General features: G+C 46.8%; 1 pseudogene; it reads right to left on the minus strand.

Annotated features, from left to right (window-relative positions):
- Positions 1-6636, minus strand: part of LOC124102573 (broad substrate specificity ATP-binding cassette transporter ABCG2-like) — a 51400-nt pseudogene extending 44764 nt beyond the window's left edge.
- Positions 6637-19550: the final 12914 nt, after the last annotated feature.

Below are 19550 nucleotides of genomic sequence, written 5' to 3' on the forward strand. Positions count from 1 at the left end.
CCTGCCCAGCACATTTAAATTTCTCTCTTTTTTTATTTTGAGGCAAATCTTGCTAAATTGTTGAAGCCAACTTTGATCATATAATGGCACTGTACCCCAAGGAGATGAAATTATAGACATGTATCACTGAACCTAGTTAGATAACAGAAGTCTGTTTTATTTTATTTTTTTAAGGCAAACAGTTGCTATTTTTTATTATTCAAATTAACAAATTACATTTAAATCAAAGCATCTTCTGATCAGAAAAAAACTCTTCTTGGGTTGGGCTGAATTAACCTGAGCAACAAAATTTGAAGATGAATAAAATAATACAAAATACAAGGTGGAATTTTTTTCATTGTTATTAAATTCTTTAAATGGTATAGCTACTTACTGGTTAAGAATATGAGTTTTGGCAGAAGTCTGTTTTAAATTTCACTTCAGTGAGTAGTTTCCTTTCCAATGAATATCCCACATGACCATGATAAGAGAACAACCTTAGAACCTATAATGGGAGGAAAGACAACTTTGAATACTTGCACTTCAGCCAGAACTTGAGGAACCAAAATCCTGGAAAGGAGGGAAAAGCACTGGAGCAAACCCAACACCCACTCTTTCCTCACCAGGTATTTGAACACACAAACTGTACATGTATGGGGCAACATAGGACTATCATGTAGGAGGAAAATGCTAGAGGGGACTTCCTGAAACCACTATTAGTTCACATATTTCATCACACTTTCAGATAGGGAGACAAAAGTAAAAGTTATGAGCCAGCAAAGATAAGGAGCCCTGAAAACTACTAGGTTTTGAGATCCCAGATGTCCTGGGAATATAGGGAAACCAAAACAGACCAGCCTCTGCTCTAAGAAGATGATCTGTCCAGACTTTGCAAAAAGAATGTTAAATATTCCCTCAAAGGTGATATCATCAACCATATTATCAATAAAAAAAATTATCAGGCATGCCAGAAAACAAGACCTAAAATTCCAAAAATGAGAACATAGAAGTAGACCCATAGGTAATCCAGTCAAGTTATCAAACCTTGACTCTAAAACAGCTGATGAATATTTTAAATAAAATAATTTAAAAATAGACAATTTCTGAAGAATAACATCTTTAAAAATCAAATTTAAGAATTAGAGCTGGATATGGTAGTGTACATCTATAGTCCCAGATACAAAAAATGCTGAAGCACAATGGTAATGAGTTTGAGGCCAGCCTGGGAAAAATAGCAAGACCAAATTTCTTTTAAGACAAATAAGGAGGCTGGAGGTGTAGCCCGGTTGTAAAACTCATGCTCAAAACCATGGGTTTTACCTCCGGCATGGGGGTGGCAAGTGTGAGTTTAACAGCTAAACACATTAGGTTAGGAAAGACAATTCAAGAAAACATCCAGGAGGAAAATTAGAAATGATAAAAACAGTCACTATTTGAAATAGGGGGAGCTTCTGATTGAAAAGAGTATTACATAGAAGAGCAAAAGAAAAATGGAACATGAAGCCAGGCATGATGATCCACACCTGTAATCCCAGCGGCTCAGGAGGCTGAAGCAGGAGGATTGCAAGTTCAAGGTTAACCTCAGCAATTTAGTGAGGACCTAAACAACTAAGCAAGACCTTGTTTCAAAACAAAAAATAATAAAGGGCTGGGATGTGGCTCAGTGGTTAAGCGGCCCTGCCCTGGTATCAAAACAATATACAAACAAACAAAAAATGGAACATGCTGAAAAAGCTTTGGCATAGATAGATGGAAGTGGAAATCTGGGAGAGGAGGAAAAATGGATTAGAATCAATATTTAAAGATATATACCAGTGAAATATTTTCTAAAACTGATGAAGGAATTAAGCCACAGATTGAACAACCTGCAGAGCCATGAAGCAGAAAAAAAAAAAACAAAAAACAAAAAACAAACAAAAAAAAAAACACAAAGAAAACCACATGCAGGTAAAACTGACAAAAACAAAAGTCGTCGATGAATAATTGTTTTTACAACCAAAACTTCATATTTACAACACCCTATTCATCTTGGAGACTAGGAAAGAAAGAAATCATTTAAGGATTAATGTCTAAGATATTACAGCTGGATTTTATATTAGAATACAACAAATGGTAATGATTAGCCAAAATTCTATTCTCCATAAACAGTGAAAGAGAAGGAAACTGTAACGTATGAACTTTACACCTTTACTTTAAAAACCTGCAAGCCATCTCCCCAGGTCTTCAGAAACCAAAATATGCAAATTCCAACACCAGCAGTCACTTCTACTGTCACCACTCTGTAATGTTCAGCCACTGAGGACATTTCTCACCTTGTCCCAAGACGTATTAGGAGAATCATGTAACAACACAATACTTGACTTTACATAGGTCTTAAATGGAAAGATTTTCCACTAATACAAGGCAACAAGTAGACTAAAGTTCCCAAATAAGTTCACCCATCCCTACAGGACAGTGGCTAAAACATATGAGTGTAGTAATGATGTCAGAAGCATGTGTAAAGAGCTTCCCTCCCTGTGACTGGATTAAGTTTGTGACTCATGTTGCTGAGCAGGTACTTATTTCCTTGCTCAGGTTCTACCTATCTTCCCTAGAGAGATGCAGTTTCAAACTGGGAAGACAGTTAATCTGCCTCCCCCATCCTCCAGGAGCATTACAATTTATAAGGACAAAAAGCCAGGAAGCAGCGAATACCGAGTTCTAAGCTTCTCCCAGAGACAATGAGTTCTGGGCTTTTTAGGACTTCTTTCCTGACTATCCAAACCAACACATCTTGCCTCAGTCTCCAATGATTAATTTGCCCTCATTGTAAGCTATAAAACTTAGAGTCCTTCTGTAATTAAGGGTCATTGTCATACCCAGAAAATGAGCCCTTCCAGTGCCTGAATGATTGACTCTGCTGTGGAAAAAAGGAAGGCTTGCTGATCCCTTTGAGGTCTGCTTCCATCCTGGTTATTTGGATTTTCATAATGTGCCCGTCCATGTTCATTATTTTTGCTAACACTTATGTTAACAAAAATTAATAAATAGTATAATTATATTTTATTATCATTGTTTGACTGTATTATATAATTATATGTTACATGTTCCCATACACAGAGGCCACGTCCTTCCCTTGGGAGTTCATGTGAGGCCAACACCAGACTCTGCTATCAGTTTTGCTCTCCTGAAATCTTACTTCTTTAAAGGTCTTGTACAACTGTGTATCTACTGGTCCTGAGCTTTTCTTGGTTGATAGGCTTCTGATGATGTCTTCTATTTCATCACCTGATATTGGTCTGTTTAAATTGTGTATATCTTACTGGTTCAACCTGGGCAAATAGTATGACTTAAGAAATTTGTTGATGCCTTCAATGTCTTCTATTTTATTGGAGTATAAGTTTTCAAAATAATTTCTAATTATCCTCTGTGTTTCTGTAATGTCTGCTATGATATTACCTTTTTCATCATGTATGCTGGTAATTCGAATTCTCTCTTTCCTTCTCTTCATTAGTGTAGCTTGTCAAATTTATTTATTTTTTCAAAAAACCAACTTTTTGTTTTGTCAATTTTTTTCAATTGTTGCTTTTGTTTCAAGTTCATCTCTAATTTTAATTATTTCTTGCCTTTTACTGCTTTTGCTATTAATTTGTTCTTCTTTTTCTAGGGCTTTGAGATGTAATGTGAGGTCATTTATTTGTTGACTTTTTCTTCTTTTAAGGAATGAACTCCATGCAATGAACTTTCCTCTAAGTACTGCTTTCATAGTGTCCCAGAGATTTTGATATGTCTATATATAGACGTGTTCTCATTTACCTTGAAAAAAATTTTTAATCTCCTCCTTAATGTCTTCTGCAACCTATTATTTATTTAGTAGTATGTTGTTCAGTCTCCAGGTGTTGGAGTAATTTTTATTTTTTATTTTGTCATTGATTTCCAATTTTATTCCGTTATAATCTGATAAAATGCATGTATTTGCTAAGAGTTGCTTTGTTGCATATTATATGGTCTATTTTAGAAAAGAATTCATGTGCTGCTGAGAAGAAAGTGTATCCGCTTGATGCAGGTTGAAATATTCTATATATGTCGGTTAAGTCTAAGTTATTGATTGTATTATTGAGTTCTATAGTTTCTTTATTCTACTTTTGTTTGGAAAATCTATCCAGTGGTGAGAGAGGTGTGAACTGATAAGACTTATAATGTAATTTTTTGGTCTTATATTTTCTGTATTTGAACTTTCTCAATGTTATTTTTAATATACATTGTAATACACAGTTAATTATGAAAATTCAATTACCAACAGAAAATTTACAAAAGGGAGCACAATATCTCTTTAACAAAACACCCAGGCTTGTAGACAAATGCTATGTCCTGGGAATAAGAAATAGAATATATTTCTTATTTTAAAAGTCAATAACTTTAAAATATAATTGTTAACAAACTTCTCCTTTTAGTAACTCCATGCACAGTAAGTTTTTATCCATACCGTATCAATTGTTTATCTTCACACATTGGAGATAATCACCAGGTTTACCTTAAGGAACCTGCCCATAACACACTACAAGAACTGGAATCATTGCACCACCAAATTGTTTTCTAAAAATATTCTAAATTGTCAGTTTGTATTTCATACTCACTTTCAAATGAAACTGCCAGTGGCTACAAATGTAATAAGAACTTAGACTCTTCACTTGTGCCTGCAAGTAATCAATGGGGCAACTAAAAGCAGGATAAAAAGTTTGCTTCTCTGCCTCCGTTTTGCATCAGTGTTCTTTGCTCTGAGTCAGTCACCTTGGATTCCAGTAACAGCAAATCTGATCAATAAAATTCTCGTGATAAGTGGAAATTACCCCTGGGCAACAGCAACTTTCATATCTCAGACAAGGCCATTCTGACCAATCCTGACTTAATGATTGATCTGACCATGGTTTGACCAAGACAGTTTGATTATGCTTCCCTATGTCTACATAATACACAAGCTCATGCATTACCCCCAATGAAAGGGTTGGAAATATTAGTCCCCTGTGTCTTCCAAGTATAACTCTACCTTTCCTGCTTTATACCTTTACTCTTTGCACTTGGTTGGTGGGGCAAAACTATGCTTTGTTGGGACCCCCAGAATATGGCCTCTGGCCTAGGACTTTAGAAATACAAAATCAAGTCATTGAATTTAGTAGTGTGCTCTTTTCTAACAAAAATGTATGTATAATACACACCCACCTTTTCTGCCACACAAATTTACTCACTGGCCTTAATTGCAATTTAGGTGACCAAGGGCTGTGGTCTCAAGACACATGCACTCAAAGACAGATCATTAACAATACACTCCTTAACCAATATGTTGAAAGGAGTCACCTGGACCTTCCACACAGCTCAAACAAACAGCTTTCTTCTGACCATGATGTCAATTATCTGTGCTGTCATTCCTGAAGAGCTTTTCCCAAACACCCCTGACTCTTTTCCAGGCTACCTCCTTCCTGAATGTCCCTAACACCATCAGGGACCCCCATGAAAAACAGCACCCCTTAAGAGTATGTGAATGGAAGATCTGAAGAGGACAATGAGATATTCAGCACCCCTCCAAATAGATAGATAGATAGATAGATAAAGGAGATGTACTCCAAGAATCTTCACTGAGCCTGTCATCTACTAAAAATATCACATAGGTTCTTGGCTACCCCCTAACTTTTTCAAACCATCTGTGGACATCAAAACCCAGAGGCAGGGCTGGGAGTGTAGTTCAGTGATAGAGCACTTGCCTAGCATGTAGGAGGTCCTTGGTTCAATCCCTAGTACTGCAACACCACCACCATCATCAAAAAAAAAAAAAAAAAAAAAAGGAAAAGAACAAAAAAGCATTAAGGCCAGATGCTTTCATGCCTTCTCCATAATAAATCTCAGGATAAATTACATAAAAGAATGAAGAATGAAACTGTGGGAACTTTCTGCAAAAGTCTAAAGGCAAACTCCCAGATCCTTTAACTTGATCAGTATGATTTGTGCTTTCCTCTACCCCATCTATGTTCTCTCTCTGTGTGTGTGTGTGTGTGTGTTTTTTTTTTTTGTTGTTGTTGTTAAGTTGTTGATGGACCTTTACTTTATTTATCTGTATGTGGTGCTGAGAACTGAACACAGTGCTTCACGCATGCTAGTTAGTAGCTGCAGCAGCTCATTTTAACCACAAGCAAGATTGGTTATACTGGACCTGGGTCTATAAAACCGCAAATGCTCTTCACTCAGGCCCTGTTTGCCCAGCACAAGGAAACATCCTTTGAAAATGTGCCTGAAGCCAGTGTAAATTCCTAGACTCCACAGAGCCCATTCCTGCAACCCCTACAGGTGATAAAAACTGGCCTCTTTCTGGTTCCAAGTGCCAGTCTGCCCAGCACTCTGGGTCAGAGCTGTTTCTTCTTTCTGCCTCCAGCGGAGGCCCCAGTACAGCCTCCTGTGCATCAGCGCTCACTTGATTCGCTTTCGGTTTTATTGACAAAAGTCTCCGACATCATGCCGACCTTCTCCTTTCCCTCCTGCGCTCTGGGGACCGGTCTGTGCGCACCCAGGACACTGCCTGCAGCCGTGGCAGAGCCCTTCCCGGGAGAACCCCACCATGTTGCGGCCCTGGGGCCGGGCACTCGCCACGGGCGCCTGGCCAAGCTCCTGGCTCTGGCTCAAGGCTGCGAACTGAGAGTAAGTCTGCGGGGCCAGGGCACGGAGGGATGGATGGAGGCCACTCCCTAGAGGGTTGGCTTCCTTTGATAAGCGAGGTAGGGGAATCAGAAGGGGTTGTATCGCCTGCCACGTTGCCTGAGAGGCTGGGTCTTGGAGAAGGATGTCGCAGAGCACACAGGGACAACGCAAAAACTCCCTGTTTTTACGGAGGAAAAATGAAAAAAAAAAAAAAAGTGGATACATGATTGCAACAGGGAGGAACAGCACAGCTTGTAAAACTGATTTAACAGTCACATTTCCATTACATTTTACAGTGCACATGTCTTCACTTACATTTCTTTACTTGGGCTTCATAAAAGCCATAAATTATGCTCATTTTCTAAAAAAAAATAGAATTCAAGCTCAGGAACGTTAATAGCCAAGATCCCAAGACACCAAGGCCCACAGTCACGAACTACAGAGGCCATAATTCAGCATGCATCAAACACTGATGCAAATCATCTGACTCCAAATCTAGGGGACCTGAGCTGTCGCCTACATGGATTCATGGAGTAACCACTTGAAAAAATATAAAGCTGAGCTAGGGATTTAGGATAAAGAGAAAAAAATATTGAATCTTATAGGAAATGCCCATAAGTCATTGAGATGCACAAAACACAGGTGTAGATCTTGAGCAACATTCCCTTGGCCCATGCCCTTGTAAAATGAAGGAAATACCCCAGTACAGGGAAAACTGGCAAATTGGAGAGCTCCACCCTGGATCCTCCACCAGTCTGACCCTCGATATAGCACTTCTATAAATATTTGATCCCTAGCCCAAGTTGGGGCTTATCACTCTTGAACTAGCCCATATTCCGATTCACATGGGTGTCCACCTTCCTAAGTAAACCTCTGTCTGTGCCTTTGTGTGGATCATGCTGAAATTCTTTTGTGACACATATGCCAAGAACTCCGCTGGCCCTGAGCTGAGGTCTATCTCTCCTCTGGGAACCCCTCAGATCCATCTCCAGAGACATCTCTTCTCTATGACAGAACTTTCAATTAAAGACATCTGGGACAGCACAGGGCCTGGCAAAGGAGATGACAGAGTTCTTGTTTGCTGATTAAAAGTTGGTATTGTTTCTGACTGGGCAGCAGCTGGTGATGCATACCCCAAGAAGCTGTTGCTTCACTTTGAGTAAAGCCAGGGAAGCCAACACAGATCCTGAGAATTTCAAAACCAAAAGTCAATATTGGGTCTTAAGCACAATTGGAAAATATATATTTTTTAAAAATCAGTGGCTAAAGTTTTTTTGTATTTATGTATAGCTATGGCATATTTAGAAGTCCAAAAATTTTAAATCCAAAGTGCATTCTTTTTTTTTTTTGTTTGTTTGTTTGTTTGTTTGCTTGCTTGCTTGTGGTGCTGGGGATTAAACCAAGGGCCTTGTGCATGCAAGGCAAGCACTCTACCAAGTGAGCTATATCCCCAGCCCTCCAAAGCGCATTCTAGTTCACAATAATTAGAAGCATTCAACTTAATCACTCAGTTGGGTTTGGGAGTCTTTACTCCTTACCCTTTCCTGTCAGCTGTACCTCAACAATTGACTCTGGAAACACAGCACTCTGCAGAAGGCATCCTACTTTTGAATGCTGTTCCTGCATGTAGGACAGGCAGCACACTCCCTGTGTTTAACAGGGGTCCCGTTCACATCTCAGGACTTCACTTTATGTTCTGAATGTAAACCTTCCTGCTGGGATACAGACAGCTTATTTGCTAACAGGCTCCTTTTTTCTTTCTTCTTCTCTCTCTTTCCTTCCCAAACTGCATGCAAAACAAGATTTACATTCTTCCCATCCTAAGCTTCCCATCCTTTTACTGCCCACCTGAACAACAAAGAAAAATCCAGACCCAAAACTGGGAAAACAGTTCTCTGAAGGATAAAGCTGAACATTAATTACATCTACTGATAATATCTGTAAAACAGTCCTATATTCCCCCTTATAAAGCCCTCTGTTCCCCTTAGCATCTGGAATGGCAGCCTGTGTGACATGACTCCTTTGCCAGCAGAGCAATAAAATTTGTTTTTCCTTTTTCTCTAAACCTTTTCTCATTACTGAATCAGGACCAAGCTTTCAGTATCACTTGAGGACACTATGAATTTCTCTCTTGAAGGAAGAGGTGACCCCTTGTTCATCTTCCTGGTCAGTACAAGGTCAATGAATGTGAATGAGTTAGAATTCAAAACCTTGAACTCAAGTACTATATAGTTTGAGAGGCCAATTAACTGCTGAAGAAGATTGTTCTGGTCCTAACTTCATTGGGTCATAGGATGATAGGTGAGGAAAGCTAACTAGAGGAAAAGAAAATTGTTCTTACCTCTCCTGATACATTTTACGTATTGAGTATATTGTATATATGTATTGATTAATTATTTGCTTGTGATGAACCTGCTAAACACATAAGTTGAGATGACTGTTACCTGCTCATATGCTTTGAAAATTATCCATGTATTTGAAAGGGGAAGAGGACTATATTAAAGAAAGATTTAATAATTAGCATTTAATTCCAAAATAACTTTTATTGGTTTTATATTTGTTATACATGACTATAGAATCCACTTTGATGCAATTATGCAATCATGGAATATATCTTATTCTAATTATGACCATATTTTTGTGGACGTACATGCTGGTGAGATTCACTGTGGTATATTCATATATGTACCTAGAAAAATTATGTCAGATTCATTTCATTGTTTTTCCTTTTCCTATCCCCCTTACCTTCCCTAGTTTTTTGCGGAATCTTCATACTGCTTTCCAGAGTAATTGCACCAATTTGCAATCCTACCAATGATGTTTGAGTGTACACTTTTCCCCACATTCTTGCCAACATTGGTTCTTACTTATATTCTTGATAACTGTCATTTTGATTGGAGTTAGTTGTTCGACTGGAGTGTTGTTTTAATTTGCACTTCTCTAATTGCTAGAGTTGTTGAACACCAAAAATAATTCAATACATGATGCTTGAATATTTTTATAGAATCAGGTAAATATTAAAAATCTGCTAAGTTTTCAGCATTGTGGTCAAAAGAAATGTAAAATATATTTCATCTCCTTGAAGCTTTTTTCAGCTATTTATAGGAATTACACCATATTACACCTATGATCATTAGATTCCAGCAAAATAAGACCATACTTGATAAAGTGCTGAAATTTGTAGTAGATGTGTTGTAGCAGCCCAGTTATGGAAGAAGAAGCACCATTAGTGGACATTAATTAGTGTTTGGTGGTGCCTTGCACTATATGAATTTTAGTTCTTTTTGTTTATGCACCAACAAATCCTATGGTGTAGCTAATTGTCCCATCTTACAGTGAGAAAACTGAAGATCATAATGTTTAAGCCACCTGCCAGATGATGTGGGCAATAAGGAGCATGACCAAGAGTCAAAGCCTGAATTCCTTTTACCTACTGTTATGGTTTGGATCTTAAATGTCCTCAGAAACTCTGTTAGGTTGGTTCCTAACAGATGGAACTTGTCAACTATAATATATAGTTGTCTTTATCCATGCATCAGTTGATGGGCACTGGTTGGTTCCATATCTTGGCTACTGTAAATAATGCTACAATATGCATAGGAAGTAGAGGTCTCTTTAATATTCTGATTTCATTTTCTTTGTATATATGCCTAGTAGTAAGATGAGTACTGGTTCATCCAGGTATTCTATTTTTAGTATTTTAGAGAACCTCCCTATAAAGTATAAGTATGAGCTGGAGAGGCAGATTTCTGACTGGTTTAAAGCCCATCCTTCTCAAAGACATGTTTATGATTTTTAGGTTTATATTAATACATGTGTATATTTACAGATTTTTCTGCACATGGGTACCCATTCCTTCAATAACTTGTGTATTTAGAAAAAATACTTTTAGAATTATTGTGATTACTATAGAGACATGGACCACCCTCTCAGGCTGTCTCAGGATGGGTCTGTTGGGACCACTGCCTTTGGGAAGTCACTATGGCACAGCTGCCTTCTAAGCTCTGCAGAGCGCATTCTGTCAGGTCATCTAGATCCTTTCCTGGAGAACTGAGTCACTCAGAACACACATTTGTTAATGTACAAGGGAGGAAATGAGATCCTGTCTGATCTGTTCTCTTACTGAGCTGCAGCTCCACTTCATTTTTTTAATATATTTTTTAGTTGTAGATGGACATGATACCTTTATTTTATTTAATTATTATTATGTGGTGCTGAGGATCAAACCTAGTGCTTCATGCATGATAGACAGGCAAGCACTCTTCCACTGAATCACCACCCCAGCCACATCCCACTTCATTTTATTTTGAATTTTCAGACAGTGAGGAAATAGCTTTTCAGTGACCAAATTCTTTTCTATCTTTAGTGTACACTTTATTTATTTTTCTTTTTATTATTTATTTTTTAGGTGTAGTTAGACATAATACTATTTATTTACTTATTTATTTATTTATATGTAGTGCTGAGGATCGAAGCCAGGGCCTCGCATATGCTAGGCAAGCGCTCTACTGCTGAGAAACAACCCCAGCCCCAAGTGTACACTTTATTTAATGTGAGGCCATATAAGATACAAAATTAGTAAAAATCAGGAAATTGCGAGGAAAGGAACTGAAAATCATGAATGATATTTGTTGCAGATTGAGAATGATTATCCTTTCTTGTGCTGCTTTTTCTAGTTCCTGCACAGCATCATCATGCCTTTCATTTGGTTATCATTTCCAATATTTTACTTCATCTGATGTTATTAATAAGAGATATTTACTTATTCAGTTTCATCTCTCCCTCACAGAACACCTCTAAGATAGGTATTGTTCTCCTTTTATATGGAAGAAAGAGGCTAAACAATGAGGTACCCGGAGGACTTGTTCACTTTTAGCTGCAATTTTCACTGTGGGTCTGAAATCATGCAGTCCCTGAGTTCAGACAGTTACCAGGAAAGGTAGCCAGGGAAACTTGGGCTGATGGTTCAGGCTCTGTGGACAGGCAGCTCTGCCATCAAAAGTGATGACCTCAGTTAGTTTCGGGATGCTTGTTTAAAATGGGGACTAAAAACGGATGAGAACTAGATAAGGAAATAGTTATGAAATGTGATGCAAAGCATGTTTCTCATCTTGATAAGAATGATCTATTATGTATTTTATCTTACCAAGAATGGATTGTGTTTGCGATTGCAACAGGTATTCCACTGAGTTTATCTGTTCTTGTTTTTGTTTGTTTTGTTTTTGTTTTTTAATTAGTTGCATCTATAAAAATAAAAAAGGATTCTAATGGGAGTAGCCATGGGGAGTAATTAAAACTGAGAGTTGATCTGACTATCACTTAGATTTTCAAGAATCAGAGAGGAAAAAGCCTCCCAGATTGCTGGGCACAGGAAAAATATCTGACTGGAATTAGAAACCAGGGCAACTTTTAATGAGTTTTCAGAGTTAAAGACCAACAGTCTCCTAGTAAGTATGGACAGGTGGGTATGAGGGCAGACAACCACCCATTTCTGGCAAGTGTCTGTACATCCTATTCTGGAGATAGGTCAAGAAACCCTTGACTGCAGCTGGATGAATTATTTTTATTTATTTGGCATTTCTAGGGATTAAACCCAGGGCCAGACCTAGGAAAATACTCTTTTACTGAGGAACAGACCCACTTTATTTTATTTTGAATTTTCAGACAGGATCTCATAACTTGACCTAGATGGCCTTAAATTTGAGTTTCTTGTGCCTTGACCTCCTCAGTAGCTGGGATTACTGGCCCTCACCACCACAGTAAGCTCAAATGAATAATTTCTTAATTGTTCACTATCTGCTGTATATGAACCAAGATGTTCCTATCCTAGCATCTGGGCACTTAACCCTCACCCCAATCCCAGTACAGACACATTCTGTGCTGTCTCTATTTTAATCATACACCCACTTTCTGTTTACTCTATTTGTACAAAAGAAAATAAAAGAAAAGAAAAAGGAAAAGTAGTTTTGTCTGAATCACTCTTTGAATTTGGCTCTTAGGTCTCAGGATGCTTATTCTGCCTGAGCCTTCCACCTTCCACCCTTGTCCATCACCAGGCGATCAGGTCAGACAGGGAGAAGCAACTTATGCCCTAGCCCAGCAGGCAGCCCTATCCCTGGGTACAGTGAGGAGCCCTCCAATACACCCAGGGAAGAGGGGTCTCCCTTCTGGAGGAGGGAGCACCCTGTACCCTAGGTAAGATGGCGTATGGAGCTCCCTTCAACACCCAGGTTAGAACGCCCTGTACCCTGGGTGCAATGGTGTGGGGAGCTCCCCTGACACCCAGGTTAGAGGGGTCCCCCTCTGGAAGGTGGAGCGTGCTGTACACTGGGTGCAATGGTGTACAGAGCTCCCCCAACACCCCAGTTAGACAGGTCTCTCCCTGGTGTGTGTGGGGAGTGCCCTCTACCCTGGGTGCAATGGTGTACAGAGCTCCCCCCAACATCCTGGTTAGGGGGGTATCCCCCCTGAAGGTGGAGTCCCCTCTACCCTGGGAGCGATGATGTGCAGAGCTCCCCGAGACACCCTGATAAGAGGGGTATCCCCCATGGAGGGGGGAGTCCCCTCTAACCTGGGTGCCATGATGTACAGAGCTCCCACCTTTCCCACACCCAGGTTAGAGGAGTCCCCCCCCCCCCCGGAGAAGGGAGCGCCCTGTACCCTGGGTGCAATGGACTATGGAGCTCCCCATATACCCAGGTTAGAAGGGTCTCCCCCCTGTGGGGGGAGTTACCCCTACTCTGGATAGATGGTGAACAGAACTCCCCCCAACACCCCGGTGAGAGGGGTCTCCACGGCGGGGAGTGCCCACTACCCTGGATGCGATGGTGTACAGAGCACCCCCCAACACCCCAGTTAGAGGGGTCTCACCCTTGGGGGGGGAGTCACCTCTACCTTGTGTGTGATGGTGTGCAGAGCTCCCCCAACACCCCAGTTAGAGGGGTATCCCCCCTGTGGGTGGAGTCCTCTCTACTCTGGGTGTGATAGTGTACAGAGCTCCCCCGACACCCAGATTACAGGGGTCTCCCTCCTGGAGGGGGGAGTCCCCTTCTACTCCAGGTGAGGTGGGGAGCTCCCCCCCACACCCTGGTTAGAGGGGGTCTCCCCCCTGGAGGGAGCAGTCCCCCCCCTACACCGGGTGCAGTGGAAAGCTCCCCCAGACACAGGGTAGAGGGGTCTCCCCCCTGGAAGGGGGAATACCATCTACCTTTGGTGAGGTGGGGAGCTCCCCCACAACACCCATGGTAGAGGGTTCTCCCCCATGGAGGGGGGAGTCCCCTCTACCCTGGGTGCCAGTTGGGACTCCACCCTGACACTAGATTGAGAAGGTCACCCCTGAAGGGGCAGTTCCTTCTACACTGGGTGTGGTGGGGAGGTCCCACCAACACCCAGGTTAAGGGGTCTCCCTCCTGGCGAGGGGAGTCCCCTCTACCCTAGGTGGTATGGTGTACAGAGTTCCTCACAAAACCTGTTAGAGGGGTCTCCTCCCTGGGGGGGTCCCCTCTACCCTGGGTGAGATGATGTACAGAGCTCCGCCCGACACCCAGTTTAGAGAGGTCTCCCCTCTGGAGGTATGAGTACCCTGAACCTTGGTTTTGATGTTGTATGGAGTCCCCACGAAAACCCAGGTGGGAGGGGTCTCCCCCCTGGGAGGGAGTCCCTTCTACCTTGGATCAGTGGGGGGGGGAGCTCCTACCCCACATTCAGATGGGAGAGATCTTCCCCCAGGAGGGGTAGTTCCCTCTACCCTGGATGCGGTGAGAGGGAGCTCCCCCCCCCCCCCGCCACACCCAGGTAGGAGGGTTCTCATCTCTGGCCAGGGGAGTCCCCTATAACCTGGGTGCAGTGGAAGGGAGCTCCACCCCACCCAGGTGAGAGGGGTCTCCCCCCAGGGGGGTGTCCCCTCTATCCTGAGTACAGTGGGGAGCTCCCCCCACCACCCAAGTGAGAGGAGTCTCCCCCCAGGAGTGGGGAGTCCCATCCACCCTGGGTGTGATGGTGTGGGGAGCTCCCCCCGCAACCCAGGTTAGAAGGGTTTCTCCCCTGGAGGGGGAAGTCCCCTCTAGGCTGGACGCGATGGTGTGGGGAGCTCCCCCCCCCCCACGCTGCCCAGATTAGAGGGGGCTCCTCGCTGGAGGAGGGAGTCCCCTTCACCCTCGGTGCAGTGCAGAGCTCTCCCCACCGCCGCCACCCAGGTTAGAGGGGGCTCTACACTGGAGGGGGGCGTCCCCTCCAGCCTGGGTGCTATGTAGAGCTATCCCAGGCATCCAGGTTAGAGGGGGTCCCGCATGGAGGGGGGTGTCCCCTCCACCCTGAGTGTGATTCAGAGTACCCCCACCACCCAGGTTAGAGGGGTCTCCCCACTGGAGAGCTCCTTCCTGCACCCAGGGTGGAGGTGTCACGCCCCTGGAGAAGGGAGTCCCCTGGAGTCTGGCTGCAGCAGCATGCAGAGCTCCCCCCTGCAACTAGGGAGGAGGGGTCTTGCCCCTGGACAGGGGAGTGCCCTCCATCTTGGCTGCAACATGGTGAGCTCCCCTGACTCCCAAGTTAGAGGGGTCTAACCCCTGGAGGGGGAGTCCACTGGACCCTGGCTGCAGCACCATGCAGAGCTCCCCCATAACCCAGGGTGGAGCGGTATCGCCTCTGGAGAGGCGAGTCCTCTAGACCCTGCATACAGTGGCTTGCGGAGATCCCCAGGCACCCAGGTTGGAGGGGTCTCCCGCCTGGAGGGGAATGTGCCCTCAACCCTGGCTGCAGAAGCAGGTGGAGCTCTGCAGGCTCCCAGGATGGAGGGGTGTTGCCCCTGGAGAGGGGAGTGTCAAGACAACTGGCTGCAGCATGCAGAGCTCTTCTGGCTCCCAATGTGGACCAGTCTCGCCCCTGGAGGGATAGCCTGGGTGCCAAGGACTGAGGAGCTCCCATCTGGCACCCAGGATGGAGGGGTCTTGCCCCTGGTGAAGGGAGTACCCTAGACCTTGGCTGCAGCAGCCTGCTGAGCTCCACCTGGAACCCAGGGTGGAGGAGTCCCGGCCCTGGAGAAGGGCATCACTTGGAGTCTGGCTGTAGCACCATGCAGAGTTCCCCACAGCCTGCTGTTCCACAGCCTGTGTGCCACAGACTGCTGAGCTCCCCCAGCACCCAGGGTCAATATGTTTCGCCCATGGAGGGAAGAATCTGCTCAAGCCTGTATGCAAAGGCGTGCAGAGCTCCACCTGGCACTCAGGGTTAAGGGGTCTTTCCCCCGGGGGGGGGGAGTAACCTGGATTCTGGCTGCAGTGGCGTGCAGGGCTCCCCCACCTCCAAGGGTGGAGAGTTCTCGCCCCTTGAGTGAGGAGTCCCCTCCATCCTGGCTACAGCGGCTTTCAGCATGCAGAGCGGCCCCAGGCACCCTGGGTCAAGGGGTCTCCCGCCTGGAGGATGGAGTTCACTGGACCCTGGCTGCAGCTGGATGCGGAGATTCCCCCCCCCCCCACCGCACCCACGGTGAGGGTGTCTCCCCCTAGAATGGAAAGTGCCCTCAACCCTGCCTGCAGTGGAGTGCGGAGTTCCCCCTGACACCCAAGGCTGGAGGGATCTCCCCAATGGACAGGGGAATGCGCTAGATCCTGGCTTCAGCAGCTTGGTGCAGAGCTCCTTCTGGCACCCAGGGTGGAGAGGTCGCGCCCCTAGAGAAGGATTCCCATGGAGTCTAGCTGTAGCAGTATACATAGATCCTCCCCTGCACCTAGGGTGGAGGGGTCCCGCCCCTGGAGGGAGGAGTCCCCAAGACCCTGGCTTCAGCAGCATGCAGATCTCCTCCCAGCACCCAGGGTGGGGGCCTCACCCCTTGAGGGAGGAGTGCCCTCAATCCTGTCTGCAGTGGAGGGAGTTTCACGCTTCCCCAGAGACCCAGGGTGAAGGGGTCTTGCCCTTGAGGGAGAGGTCTCCACAAGCCTGTGTGCCACAGCCTGCTGACCTCCCCCATCACCCAGGGTGGATAGATCTCGCACCTGGAGAAGCTAGTCTCATGGAGTCTAGCTGCTGCAGCATGTAGACTTCCCAAGGGCACCTAGGGTGAAGGGGCCTCTACCCTGGAAGGGGAAGTCCCTTCAATCCTGGCTGTGGCAGCATGCTGAGCTCCCTCTGGCACCCCAGGTGGAGGGGTATTGCCCCTAGAGGGGAGAGTGCCCTAGAAACAGGGTGCAGCAGCCTGCAGCCCTCACCAGGAATTCAGGGTGGAGAGGTCTCACCACTGGAGGGAGAAGTGTCATGGACCCTGGCTGCAGTATGCAGAGCCACGCTGGCTGCCAAGGTGAAGGGGTCTCACACCTGGAGTGGGGAGTACACTCCACCCTTTGTGGGGCTGCATAAGAAGCTACCTCAGGCACCCAGGGAGGAGGGTTCCCTTCCCTGGAAGAGGGAGTCCCCTGGAGCCTGGGTGCAGCACCATGCAGAGCTCTCCCAGGCACCCAGCTTGGAGGATTATCTCACCTGAAGGGGGGGAGTCCCCTTGACCTTGGCAGCTGGAGCATGTGGAGCTCCTTCCTACACCCAGGGTGGAGGGGGCCCCGCCCCTGGAGGAAGAGTTCCCTGGACCCTGGCTTCTGCAGCCTGTGTACCTCCCACTGGGATCCAGGTTGAGGAATCTGGTCCCTGGAGAAAGGAGTGCCCTGGACCCTGGATTCAGCATCTTACCAAGTTCCACCTGGAAGCCATGGTGGAGTCGTCCAGGCCCTGGAAAAGGGCGTCCTCTGGAGTCTGGCTGCAGCAGCATGCAGAGGTCCCCACAGCCTGCTGTTCCACAGCCTGTGTGCCACAGCCTTCTGAGGACCCACTGCACCGCGGGTCAAGATGTTTGGCCCACGCAGGGAAAAATCTGCTGAGCCTGTGTACAAAGGCAGCTTGCAGAGCTCCCCCTGGCACTCGGGGTGAAGGGGTCTCGCCCCTGGGGCAGGGAGTGCCCTGGACCCTGGCTGCAGTGGCGTGCATGAGCATGGCTGCCCCACCATCCAGGGCGAAGTGTTCTCGCCCCTGGAGTGCGGAGTCCCCTGGAACCTGGCTGCAGTGGTTTCTGGAGCGACCCCAGGCACCCGGGGTGGAGGGGTCTCCCTCGTGGAGGGTGGAGTCCACTGGACCCTGGCTGCAGCTGGATGCGGAGCTCCCGGCGACAGACACCCAGGGTGGTGGTGTCTCCCCCTGGAGAAGAAAGTGCCCTCAACCCTGCCTGCAGTGGCATGCGGAGCTCCCCCTGGCACCCAAGGCTGGAGAGGTCTCCTCTCTGGACAGGGGAATGCTCTAGATCCTGGTTGCAGGAGCATGGTGCGGAGCTCCTTCTGGCCCCCAAGGTGGAGGGGTCCCTCCCTTGGAGAAGGATTCCCATGGAGTCTAGCTGCAGCAGCATACATAGAGCCCCCCTGAACCTAAGGTGGAGGGCTCCCACCCTAGGACGGAGGAGTCCCACAGACCCTGGCTGCAGCAGCTTGCAGATCTCCTCCAGGCACCCTGGGTGGATGGTTGTCCACACTGGAGCGGGGACTGGCCTAAACCCTGGCTGCAGCACAGGGAGTTTTGCCCTGCCCCTGAAACCCAGGGTGAAGGGATCTCGCCCCTTGAGGGAAGAGTCTCACAAGCCTGTGTGCCACAGCCTGCTGAGCTCCCCCAGCACCCAGTGTGGAGGGATCCCGGCGCGGCCCGGGAGAAGGGAGTCTCCTTGAGTCTGGCTGCTGAAGCATGCAGAGGGCACCTGGGCAACTAGAGTGAACCCTTACCTACCCTGGAAGGGGAAGTCCCTTCAATCCCGGCTGTGGCAGCATGCTGAGCGCCCCCCTGGCACCCCGGTAGAGGGGAATCGCCACTGGAGAGGAGAGTGCCCTCGACCCTGGGTGCAGCAGCCTGCAGCCCTCCCAGGGAATTCAGGGTGGAGTGGTCTCCCCACTGGAGGGGGAAGTGTCATGGGCCTGGCTGCAGCATGCAGAGTTCCCCTGGTGCCCAGGGTGAAGCTTTCTCTCTCCTGGAGTGGGGAGTGCACTCCACCCTGGCTGGGTTGGCCTAATAGCTCCCTCAGGCACCCAGGTTGGAGGGGTCTCGCCTCTGGAGGACAGAGTCACCTGGAGCGTGAGTGCCACGGTATGCGGAGCTCTCCCTGGCACCCAGCTTGGAGGGTTATCTCACCTGGAGATGAAAGTCCCCTTGACCCTGGCTGCTGCAGATGGTGGAGCTCCTTTCTACACCGTGGGTGGAGGGGGCTCGCCCCTGGAGGAGGAGTTCCCTGGACCCTGCCTTCTGCAGCTTGTGGACCTCCCACTGGGACCCAGGTGAAAGGGATCTGGCCTCTGGATAAGGGAGTGCCCTGGACCCTGCCTTGAGTATCTTGCTGTGCTCCACCTGGAACCCAGGGTACAGGAGTCCTGGACCTGGAGAAGGGCGTCCCCTGGAGTCTGGCTGCAGCAGTATGCAGAGCCGCCCACATCCTGCTGTTCCACAGCCTGTGTGTCAAAGGCTGCTGAGCTCCCCCAGAGCCCAGCATTAAGATGTTTCGCCCATGGAGGGAAGAATCTGCTCAAGCCTGTGTACAAAGGCGTGCAGAGCTCCCCTTGGAAGTCAGGGTGAAGTGGTTTCCACCCTGGGGCGGGGAGTGCCCTGGACCCTGGCTGCAGTGGCGTGCAGGGCTCCCCCACCAGCCAGGGTGGAGGGTTCTCCCCTCTGGAGTGGGGAGTCCCCTCGACCTTGGCTGCAGAGGCTTCAGGAGGGAACCCAGGCAACCTGGGTTGAGGGGCCTCCCTCCTGCAGGCTGGAGTCCACTGGACACACGCTGCAGCTAGATGCGAGCTCACCCCTACACCCACGGTGGGGGTGACTGCCCCTGGAGGGGAAAGTGCCCTCAACCCTACCTGCAGTGGCGTGGCGTGCGGAGCTCGCCCTGGCAC

This window comes from Marmota monax, unplaced genomic scaffold, assembly GCF_021218885.2.
Source record: "Marmota monax isolate L192 unplaced genomic scaffold, Marmota_monax_Labrador192_F-V1.1 WCK01_AAM20220418_F8-fsc00002, whole genome shotgun sequence".
In the NCBI taxonomy this organism is placed as follows: domain Eukaryota; kingdom Metazoa; phylum Chordata; class Mammalia; order Rodentia; family Sciuridae; genus Marmota; species Marmota monax.